This window comes from Neopsephotus bourkii, unplaced genomic scaffold (genome assembly GCF_033783945.1).
Source record: "Neopsephotus bourkii isolate Nb327-2 ecotype Australia unplaced genomic scaffold, CSIRO-AGI_Nbou_v1 NB_168, whole genome shotgun sequence".
NCBI classification, from domain to species: domain Eukaryota; kingdom Metazoa; phylum Chordata; class Aves; order Psittaciformes; family Psittacidae; genus Neopsephotus; species Neopsephotus bourkii.
This window is the reverse complement of record NW_026900684.1, coordinates 9,467,108-9,479,684: the sequence shown is the minus strand read 5'-3', so window position 1 is coordinate 9,479,684 and position 12,577 is coordinate 9,467,108.

Genomic DNA, 12,577 nt, shown 5'->3' with positions numbered 1-12,577 from the left:
CCATTATCCCTTTTCTTGTGCTACAACCCCTAATGAAGAGTCCCTCCCTGTTATCCTTGTAGGCCCCCTTCAGACACTGGAAGCCTGCTAAGAGGTCTTCATGCAGCCTTCTCATCTCTAGTCTGAACACCCCCAACTTTCTCAGCCTATCTTCATATGGGAGGTGCTCCAGTCCCCTGATCATCCTTGTGGTCCTCCTCTGGACTTGTTCCAACACTTCCATGTCCTTTTTATGTTGAGGACACCAGAACTGCACACAATACTCCAAGTGAGGTCTCACAAGAGCAGAGTAGAGGGGGCAGGATCACCTTCTTCAACCTGCTGGTCATGCTTCTTTTGATGCAGCCCAGAATACAGTTGGCTTTCTGGGCTGCAAGTGCACACTGAAGCAGGCTCACTTTCAGTTTCTTATCAACCCCCAAGTCCTTCTCCACCCAACCCGTAAGTGTGCCTGGGATTGCTCCAACCCAGGTGTAGGACCTTGCACTTCAGTTTATTGAACTTCATGATGCTGGCATTGGCCCACCTCACAAGCGTGTCAAGGCCCCTCTGGATGGCAACCCTTCCTTCCAGCAATGTCAACTGAACTACACAGCTTGGTGTCACCGGGGAACTTGCTGAGGGTACACTCAATCCCACTCTCCATGTCTCTGACAAAGATGTTGAATAAGACTGGTCCCAACACTGGCCCCTGAGGGACACCAGTTGGAGTTTGAGCCATTGACAACAACTCTTTGTGTGTGGCCATCCAGCCAGTTCTTTACCCACCGAGTGGTCCACCTATCAAATTGATGTATCTCCAGTTTAGAGACAAGGATGTCGTGTGGGACAGTGTCGAATGCTTTGCACAAGTCCAGGTAGATGACATCAGCTGCTCTACCCCTGTCCATCAGTTCCGTAGCCCCATCTTAGAAGGCCACCAAATTGGTCAGGCAGGATTTCCCCTTAGTGAAGCCATGCTGGCTGTCACCAATCACCTTGGTGTTTTTCATGTGCCTTAGCATGCCTTCCAGGAGAATATACTCCATGATCCTGCCAGGCACAGAGGTGAGACTGACTGGTCTGTACTTCTCTGCATCTCACATTTTCCCCTTCTTGAAAATGGGAGTTATATTACCCTTTTTCCAGTCATCAGGAACTTCACCTGACTGCTGTGTTTTTCAAATGTGATGGTCAGTGGCTTAACAACTTCATTCGCCAGCTCTTTCCAGACCTGTGGATAGATTTCATCAGGTCCCATGGACTTATAAACATTTTATGCATAATTTATAGTGTTTAAAGTGGAAAATGACTCAGATAACAGGAAAGAAACTTTGAAGGATTCACTGGTCAGGAAAATTAACCTACTCTCCATAGAGTAGATGTGTTTGTTCCTCCAAATTGCAGTAGTTTTTGCATATCTGCCAAATCATTTTAACTGGGATCTCATGCTACTTTGCCTGCTGTGACAGTCATTCTGAACCCCTACTGCCTCAAGTCATCTTCACAATTCAATACTGAACTGTACCTAGCTGTTTTCCCGTGTGCTTCCAGCTCACAAACTCATGTACTTTAGACGGACAATGGTGTGCCACTTATTTTGCCCAGCCATCAGGCAATGTCTTGGACTTCCTTGGTGGTGTGTCCACCTGTAAGAGAGCTTTTATACTTTTTAGTTGTTGTAGATGTTTTCATTTTATCTGGTCAATGGAAAGAGAGAGGTCAGACCGGACTTGAGAGTATCATGATACACTCCAATTGGTATCCAGTGTGATACATCTGCCTGCAGGGATTTTGTGCCTCCCTGCATGTTGCTCAAAGTAGAAGCTAGCTTGATGTGTCATAAACTGTCATTCTTTTCCTGGTATATTTAATGCACATACAACTGCTACTTGTGTTGTCTCTGCCATGTCTCAGATTGTGGTGGCCAGTGTTCTTCCTTTGTCCAGACAAAATAGATTAATTGTATAAACTAATAACTTATGTTACTTTTAGAGGCAGAGACAGGACAGAAAGCACCAAGGACACTTTTACCGGCTGCGTTTGTGTCCTTGATTTTTTTAAATTATGTATTCATTTTCTTTTCCAGTATCAGGTGTTAAGTGAGCCAAGACAAAACATTTCCAGAAAAAAGTCAGGCACTTTTCTTAATGCTCACACACTCCTCCTATCTCTGTTACTATAAAATTGATGGTTTTGAGACATGCTTTTAAGATGTGTTTTTCATTCTTTTTTTATCAAGAAAAAATTATGTAATTTTCATTGCAATTCATCTTCTGCATTAAAGGCTTTTCACTGACTGTGTAGATGTTTTGAGGTCATCATTCACACAAACAACTGTCAAACATTTTACTCAGCTTCCCTATTTGTTTTTTTGAACAGAATTCTCATATACCATGGGAAAAACACCTTTGTCTCTGTAAACTCAGGAGTACTTTTGCAATTTGTCATCTCTTTCAACGCTCAGCTATCTCAAATTCAATGTGTGCACTATTGAATGTTTACTAAATTCCTCCTTTTTGAGAAATGATTGGCTTAAAACCTTAGTTGGCTTAAAACCAAACAAGTGTTGTTTGGTTTGTTTCTGTATACCCCTGCTTTCACAGGAAAAATTCCTTTCAAAAGAAAGACTATTAAGTACACATCTGCCTGTAGCATTTTATAATGTTTTACTTAAGGGGAAAATGTGGAGTAGATAGTGTTTTTAGAGGGACTTCCTCCACCCTTCCTTTTAAAGTTTTTTCTCTTCTCACGTTCTCTAACAGGCTGGTTTATAAATCGGGCTGAGCTGACTCCAATTACATATTTGACCTGTATCTTGTTAAAATATTTTGTTTGTTCTGATTACTTTTGTGTGTGTGAGCATACTGGTTTTGGCTGTGATAGGGTTAATTTTCTTCACACTAGTTTGTATGGTGCTACATTTTGTACCTGTGACCAAAACCAGTTTTGAGGCAGGGGTGTTTTTATTGTTGCTGAGCAGTGCTTACACAGTGTTAAGGCCTTTTCTATTTTTCTCACTGCCCTGCCAGGTCACAAAAATGGCTGGGACAGCTGACCCTAACTGACCAAAGGGATATTGCACACCATATGAAGCTTGTGCTCATTAATAAAAGCTGGGGGAAGGAGGAAGAAGAGGGGACATTTGGAGTGATGATGTTTATCTTCTTAAGTAACCATTACACACGATGGAGCCCTGCTTTCCTGGAGATGGCTGAATGCCTGCCTGCCAACAGGAAATAATAAATTCCTTATTTTTTCTTTGCTTGTGCCTGCAGCTTTCATTTTATCTATTAAACTGTCTTTATGTCAACCTAGGAGTTTTCACACTTTTACCCTACTTATTCTCTCCCCTAATCCACTGTAGAGGGAGTGAGCAAGAGGCTGGGTGCAGCTTGGCTGCCTGCAAGGAGTAACCCATGACAGTAAGTTGCCTTGCTCCAAAATTTTTTTATCAACTCTCGCTTAACGAACTCAGGAGTACTGTGCTGCATGTGGAGAGTTTATTGATCCATCCTTCTTACATATTCAAAAGTGGATTGTCCTTGGCTTCAAGTGAGGAATCTGCTTGCAAGGGAAACATTCAGGTGACACTGTATGGGTAGCTACTACAAGATTGTACAATGGAATTCTCTGAGAAAGAGATGGAGTTAAGAGCATGTAAGCATTATTTTGTTTCACAAAAATGTAAAACATACTTTTGTGATCAGGGAAGTGATTACTATATTTCTTTAATGCTTTTGTGTTGCAGGTTTTGTTAAATCAATAAGGCACCTGACTAGTTATGTCCCATCTGGCAATTCTTCTCTAAAAGAGATTTGTATTGTTGTAATAATGTATGTAATCTTGGTGAGTTTCTATCCACCACAGGCACTAGGGATCTTTCTACTTTGGAAACTGAATTACTTTGCGCAAGTACTTTGGTTTCTTTTTCTCACACTACTCATTTAGTAAATGCTACTGCTGCAGCATTCAGGTAGATTAGCTTTCCATTCACATATAAGTATATACACACATTATTTTTCTCTTTCCCTGGTAGAACTGGTAAGCATTATATAAATCACATACTTCCTAAAACTCAGTGTTACTTAAGAAAACTATGCAAGTTTTCCCAAGTTGAGACATCTTTCTTCATACCTTCTTACAAAAGTTGTGTCAACTTTATTTAATTAGCATTGACGTGATATCAACGAACAACTGTACAGGCTGTTCAGAGACCTTTGTGTTGCAATGTGGTGTTCTTTTTTGTTGTGGGATGACTAGATTGCTCTGCAGTACCAGCCTCCCTCATAACACATTCAAATTTAACCCATTCATGTTCTGGAAATAACAGGGTTTGCCAGATAGCATTACACTTCTGTGCAATAGTAGAAACTTTACTTTGTGGAAAGGTTGCAGCTTGAATAATTTAGTGGGAAAAATGTAATTAGTTTAGGATTCCTGAATATTTCTTAGACAACAGCTAGCAATACACACATGCACAAAGCAGTCCATATTGTTGAACATGGAGTGAGAAGAGAAGGGAAAGAAAGAAGGAAAGTTGTCTTTATGCTGAAGCTATTTCAAGTTCTTAGTAAGGTAGAGAAATAATAAAAAAGTACAGAACAGTTCAGTATTAAGCTCTCAAGCAGGTGGAGTTTATTGCATTTTTGTTCTACTCTAAGCAGTTGTTAAGTCCTTCAAATGTACGTTTTGAAGTAGGAACATTCCTGTGGCCTTGCGAAAGCCAGCCAAACTCAAGGTGATTCATAGCAAGCCTCTCCTTTGCAGGGATACTGGATTAATCAGAATAATGCAGATATCCAACATCCAGAAAGACTTTACAGTTTTGTTCAATTTCTTTTGATATGGTCTATTTTTATCAATCTAACTGCATGCACACTGGACATAAAATGGTATTGCTACATGAAAAGAATGTAAACATACTTCCCCTCTTTCTGTTGTGTAATAAGTCTTCACATTGCTTTTTATTTGGAAATTTAAAATAGATTAGTCAGTTACTAATTATTTATTGAACAGAATAGTTGGCAGTGCAAGACATTTTGGAAGTTTGCATCTCTGTGCTGGCTCCCAGTGTATCTCATAATAACTGTGAGCTATTTCTCTTTACTCTGTAAACATTTGGTGGCTTCTGTCTTCGCTGTCCCTCTTCTTTCACACTCAGCTGCGACATGGCCTTCGTTTCTGTCCTGATATTGATTATTAGGTCAGAAAAGTGAAAGAAAAATAACAGATAAAAAAGAAAGCAAACATCAGCTTGTACTTGCTTATGTTTTTCATGTGCAGGTACAAAGGATAAGAGGAATTATTTAGTATAATCCACTGAACTAGTAGGCAATACAACAGGATGAAATCTGTAAAATAAGGAATTGAACATGTGAAAGCTTCTTAAGAGTGAAATTATGAAGAAAGAGACATTTGATAGAAACTGTGGAATTTCCAGCACGGTGAATTTTATAAAACAAACTACCTCAAGTTCTTTCTGTAAAGAGCAGCCTGCATTGAGGTATGCTGGATGATCTAATCCAGCAGGTCTGTCTAGGTGTTTTGAGTTTTTTTGAATGTCATAGAAGGGCTGGATGCCAAAGATTAAAAAAAAAAGTTAACTTTGAAATCCTAAACTAGTGCTCTAATTATCTGATGTGATAATACCTGGCAGCAAGAGGAACAGAAGCTGGTATTAAGGTGAACTGCAAAACGAAAAGTCACTCCCAAGTTTCATCTAAATCCTTCTACTAGGTCACTTAATTCCTACTCAATACAAAACCATCTTTTCATTGTAACTTTTCATTGTCTTTAGAAGCTATGTATTTTTTCACAAGAAATTTTAGTTTTGTGACCTCAGTTGTCAGAGAATAACATTTTTTAAGCTTTTGATGGAGAAATTTAAATGAGTTTACAAAGGGTGATATTATTATAAAGCTTATTTAAACTTATTTTATGCGGAATTTTCTTTGCAGTTTGCCCAGTGGGAACATTCAACATTCATATTGAAAAAGGTCCTTTTTCCATCTTGTTTTTCAATTCACATTTAAAATTACTTTGAAGAAGGTGTGTCTTCTTAAAGGTAAAGAGACTATCAGAGCTGTGGAAAAAAAAGTGAAATCATTCTTTAGACTGGTTTCATAGGATGCCTTAAAGATTAGAGGCATTTTAGGAAGGTCAGGATGACTTTACCAAATTATGATGCTGTCCTGAAAAGCAGGATAGGTTCACTGAAGTCCTGTAGACAGTTACTGTTAAAGTAGGTAATATAAGGGAAACTACTTTAGTATTGCTAATACATTTCTGTAGAAAGTTGTGTGATACTTTATCCTGAATTTTAATGGTGACCAAACACACTGCATAATTCAAACCTCATTGACAGATCTTGAGGGTGGTTGTAGAGTAGAAACTTTGTACAATTTGTTTCTGTTTGCTACCACTGGCAATCTTGCATTAGAAGTGTGTGTGTCTTGGCTGGGAAAAAGAATGGTCTTCTATTATTAGGCAATAGAATTGAGCAAGAGATGGGATCTTGGGCTGTGATGTAGAAATAAGATGATTTTTTGGAAATAAACCAAAAGGTCAAGAATTTTTATGTAGCATCAAAGCCAAAGGAGTAAAGAACAGGCTGATCCTTTGTAGAAGTAGCAAGATTATTCTTGGTTTTTACAATTATTTTCAGGATGGGTATCTTCTACGCAGGAATGAGTGTCAGATAGCGGGAACAGCTTTCCAGGATAGGGATATCTTGTTACTGCTGCCTGCCTTCTTCTGACAGTGGTAGGGACTACTATCAGTTTGACAGTTTCTGTGTACTCTAATACATTAACTGTTTACACAAAGCAGAGGGAAATATTTTCACTCTACACTGCTTTTACTTTAAATGGAGAAAAGGAACTCCAAAAGACTAAATGAAAAGTCTGTGCCAGAGAAGTACTTTGTAAAACATGCAAGAGCAGCTGCATGCATTTCAGATATGAACTTTTTAACTGAGTTTTCTTTTCTTACCCTGTAGGCAGAAGGAACAAAAAAGACTGTGCTGTCCCAATTGTTGGGATTTCATAACAGTTTTGATCCTTTTCTCCTGTTTAAAAAAAAACCCAAAGACTGTAAGCAGCTACAGAATGTTTCCACGTATGTCATCTGCCTGACTGTAGTCAGTTCTGGGGTTCAGGATCTGCTCTGTTTACAGTGACTGAAATTAATAGATTTTCTTAGTTTATTTGGTTTGCTTCTCACAGAGTAAATTAATTATTCTTACTCTTTTTTTTTTTTCAATGTGGAAGCAAAAAAGAACAAAATTAGAATAATTATTATACAAAGTGTTCCCAGAAAGCACAGCAAACAAAAGAAAGCCAAGATTGCGACAGATAAAATATGTCATTAGGAATATAGCTCAGAGCTATTTTGACTTGTGGCCATAAACGCAGGAAGTGATTTTCCTCCTGGATCCTTTTTAACTATAGGTACAAAAAAAAAAAAGGAAGTCTGGTGATTGCAGGTGTGGTGTGTGGGAGATACTGAAAGGCCATATACATGTCTGACCAAAAGGACAGAGGTACCCCTGTGTTTGAGCATGCAAAAGCTTTTGAAAGGATGAATGATTTTTGTTTGTATATGAATTAATAACTCTTAATTGTTAAATTATTTTTTAGGATGCTACCACGAATAGACCAGCATCTGAGATGGAATTACTTAACTTCTTAATAGAACTTCCTCTCTTAACAGTCAAATAACATGGTGTGCTGTTCTTAAGCCCTGAACAATATGTTCACAGAATTGCTTAGAAAAACTCTTTGTGTTTCCATTAGGTCAACATCCAGAAGTACATGCACAAGCTGTAGGCATTTTAATAATGAACTGTCTAGACTGATTAAAAACTGGAGACAAACACCATGTATATGAAACAAATTAACCCTGCTGAGATAATGAATCTAAACAATTTAATCTCCAGAACTTTACCTTCTTCTTCAATACAGATCAAATGGTGTATATGCTTATCTTTATATGCATAGTGTATGTGTTTATCTCTACATGTGTTATTTTCTATGATTAATAGGTAATTTTCAGCTTTTATTTAGAGTTCAACCAACAGAACTTTCACTGCTTTCTCAGGAGACTTTATTAACATTTATGTTTGTATACTATATGCATGCTCTTTAATCCCTCTGTAAATATATTCCCTATAATGACTGATTTTTTGGTGCTAAAATTTAGCTAAGTATCTTGCTAGTGGGTTTTTGACTCAACTCCATGTTTTTCATGTCGTATTTCACAGTTAATTTGTGCAAATTCAAACTGGCATAATGTTCAGCAAAAAATACATATTTATCACTTACTGGCCATCTCACTTTCCAGTTGCATCTTTCTTGCAGTTCACTGATTTTTCCTGAATTTTTTGAAAAAACTAAATTTTATCTGGAAATATTCTCTCATTACTATTTACTCTGCATTTAAATTAATTTCTCCAAATCTTTGTTTGTACTACACCCTGAGGGAAAACCAACTGCTTTCATTTTAGATTCATACAAGCAGCTTCCGGAACAAACAGAAATGAAGTTTTGGTGAGATAAGCAGAGTTTGCACATTATAGGAACTCTTTCAATCTCGAAATCAAAGCTCCTAGTAAAAGAAATTACCACACTTGGAGTGAAATAACTGTCTGTGTGGTATCTGGGAAAGGCGTTGGGGTTGGTGGTAGTCTTGCAGGTTGTTTGGCTTTTTTTTTTAGTGTTTCCCAGAGAAAAGGTTGTTTTTCTTTCCTCCACTAATTAAATGCTTGCTATGGTTAAAGAGCTACCCAGAAGTTTATTTCAGTGCCCCATAGATATCAAGAGCCCATATGAATCTTGTCATACAAAATATCTCCATTCAAGAAAATAGTAAAAGCTCATAGGCTTCTTGAAGGTAGGACTTTAATGTCTCCCTGTTTCAGGTCCTACCCTATATATTGCAATCATTCTTTACAGCACAATCAGGCATGTAAAATAAAGAATATGCTTCAGTAATGTGAGGATGGTAATTGTAGTAAAACATAAGATAGCAGTGCAGAATGTGATGATTGCAAGAGTGAGCTTTCTATAATTTATTCAATTTTACTTATTTATCTCTTTCTGGATTCCCAGCAGGATTATTGATAGTGCAAAGAAAAAGTCTGAAGTAATCAGCATTCCAGAAATCATACAGTGGACTCTGGAGGAAACCATGCAAGCAAATTAAATAATGCATATTTAATTTCATTACTGGTTAGACATTATGTTGATCAGAATATAAACAAAAGTTGGCAAATTTTCTCTCAAGGGAAGCAATACTGAAGCTGAAGCATTTAAATTAAAAACAATATACTTGGACTTGTTGAAAGGAAAAGTTTTAAAAGTTACATTTGTGATATTTCATGCCAATTTTTTCATAATTATAAATAATTTTTCAAAGAAAAAAGTGGCAAATTTTATGCATATTTTTCATTAATTTTTAGTGACAGTATACTGGAACTTTAACCCTATCAGATTCTATGGGGAAAATGTAATTGAGGTCTTGATGTTAAAAGAAGATAAAAGTAGCTTACAACACAGCCTTAAGTCAAGACTGACTATTACTAGCTCTTATAATGTAAATTTAAAGTTATTGAAGGTCTTCTTGGAAACAGTGGGGAGTCTTCTAAACTAGTGGACGATGCTACCTTTGAGAAACTTGCCAAAGGAGTATAAAATCATCATTGCAAGTTTCATCATGATTCTTGTGAAAAACCTTGGTTTTTTTCCTTTAGGCTGTTTTTCCTAGAAAAGGCTCATCTACGTAACCCCTATTCAGCAGAAGCTGTATTTTTGAGGGAGAGGTTCTTGGTAAGTGTTTTGAGAAAGATTTTTTGGTTTTGCTGCAGTATTAGTCATGTAAATGTTTAGGGGCTATGTCCAAACAAGAGCTGAGTAAGAGATGAAAACAGAAAACATTGTGTAATATTTCAATTGTATTTTTTTTTCCTGTTATTTGGAATTTCAGGTTTATTTCTTGAGATCTTTGTTATTCAGTGTGTTTTCTGGTTTGATGTCTAAATCCCTTTGCTAATCCCAGTCAGAAGCTGCTGCATACTGTTAGCTTTTGAGAGTTCCTTTTCTTCAGTTTGTGAAAAAGATTTAGGATCAAGGTCAGCGGTTTGGTAGACCAAGGACAGGGTAAAGGACTCCAACAGACTCCTGAACTAAAGATGCACTTGCGTGTGGTCTAGCAAAGAGGAGGTGTGTGATTCAAAATTACCTGCCCCATTTTTCATGTTTTTGTTCTGTCTCTTGCTGAGAAGAGCTTGTTGGGAGAAGACAAAAGAAAAGGCAGCCTGCGTATGCCTATCAGCCACTTAGTACTTCATCAGTTTTCCCTATCTTTAAACACACACACACACACACACACACACACACACACACACACAGGCTCTAGGAAGGCAGTGACTGCAAACCTTGTAGCAGGAAGTCAGGCCTTGCAATGAATGTATTTTTTTCTGCCTCAATCTTTTTTACTTAAATTAAGGCTACTGATTTTATGCTGTACTATTTCTGCTGAGAATAAACTTCACATGAAAATGCCCCAGGAAGCAGGAATTTCACAAGACATTTTACTTGCAATGATTTTCTCTTGGTGTTTGGTCCATAGACCTTTCCTATTCTTCTGTAGCATTGGCTAGTGCAAAGTTTCTAGTAAGAAACAGAATGGTCACATTTATAAAATATATAAAAATATATAAAATAATATATATAAAATATAAAATAAAATATATAAAATGGTTTTATAGCATGCCAGAAATCACAAATTGTTTGGAAACCAAGGATACATGGAATCCTATGATTCAAAGCATACAAGTGCAGAGAAATTGAAGAATTTTTATAACAAACGAGCAGCAGACAGCTAAGTCAGAGGAAAAACCTGAAGGCAAATAAACTATAAACGTATCATTTAATTCCCCCCAAATTCCAGCAGCTCTACATTGGCAAGCACCCTTTGTGGTTTGGAAATTAAATATTATTAAAAGTTAATCCAGTAAGCTTTTCTTCTCAGGCCAAGTGTAAGAAAGAAAAGCCGAACATGCAAGCCTGGTCATATACTTCTAAATATCTTCCTGCATGGTCAGGATGTGGGCTCCTCGTGGCTCCATGATCCCGTTCAAGTGCAGATGCTGGTGCTCCCTAGTTGTACGAACTGGCTCAGCCTTCTGAAAGCTGAGTCACACGTATTGTGAGGTACAAAAGACTGTGGAGAAGCGCTTGGATTATTTGTGCCACTTTGTCAGCAGCTGGCTTGCTTACAGGAACAGCTCATTGAGAAAGCCTGTAATGTGAGCATGGTGAACATCTGGCAGTGAAGGAACAGGGACAATATGGTTATAGTCAGGTTCTTGATTCACTTTTGCCTTTTTACCTGCCATCCCAAATTTCAGCCCTGTCTGTGCGTTTAACCATGACCACCAAAGCTGTAGCTTTTCAGTAACCTTAGTTGTGTTACTCCTGTTTTACACAAGGAACAGAAGGCAGAATATATCTGTTCCATTTTTTGCTCATGGAGCCTGTATAGTTAAAAGTTATTAGATGTAAGCTGGAAAAAAGAAAACCCAAACCAATAAACAAACACATGGAGCTATCTAAAGTATGTTTCTTTTTTCAAAACCTTATGAATTACACAATCTGTGGTACAGGTCACGTTGTTACTATGTATTTGCACATATAATAGCAGAAACATTGCAATTCAGCCTTTTTTTTCTGAATAATAATACAATGTGACCTTCAAAAACCTGCCTGGCTACTTTAACTGTTTACAAGAGAGTAAGGAAGATAAGGTGTGTTCTGTTACATAGCTGTTTTTAAATATTAATAGAATGAAATATTTTTCAACTCTTTCCCCAACCTTCTTTGCTTCTAAAATATATTTCCTTTCCTTCTAAAATATGTTGTACCTTGAATCCTAATCTGTTTGCAATGCAGTATGATAAATGTATGACAACTAGTGCTCATGAGAAAATAGAAATCATATTTGAGTATCAGTTAAAAAATAGAATTGCTACACCTACACAACAGGGTAGTCACAGCACTTAGTTATGCAGGTCAAAGTGAGTTTCAGTTCCAAACAGGTCACGGATTCTTAAGAATAAATGATATGAGCTGAGGCAAGTAATGCTGGAAATGATGTAACAGCACAAATTATCTCTGAAATAGAAGTTTTTTCCTTGAGCTTCCCTACATGCCAAGAAAAATAATGTAAGTTCTTCTAGTATCCCTAGTCTCAAATAGAACCCCCCCCCAAAAAAAAATAAAAAAAATCAGGATTGTGTTTATCACTGAAAATAAAATTCCACATATGAAGCATTTTTTATTTATTATTTGGATAAAATGGATTTGGATTTTATTTATTATTTGGATAAAATGGAACTCCTACTTTTCCCTTTAATGCTTAAAAATTTTAAAAGCCTTTTGAACATGATGCTAGCACAGCCAACAGCATCTTCTGAGAAATAAAAGATTAAAGAGAAATCAGAGATATAAAAATATTTTACTAATAAAGAATTTGATCTTTTTATGGGAGGAAGCCCGCCTCACTAAAGTAATCCTATTTAATTTGACTTCCATCTCAA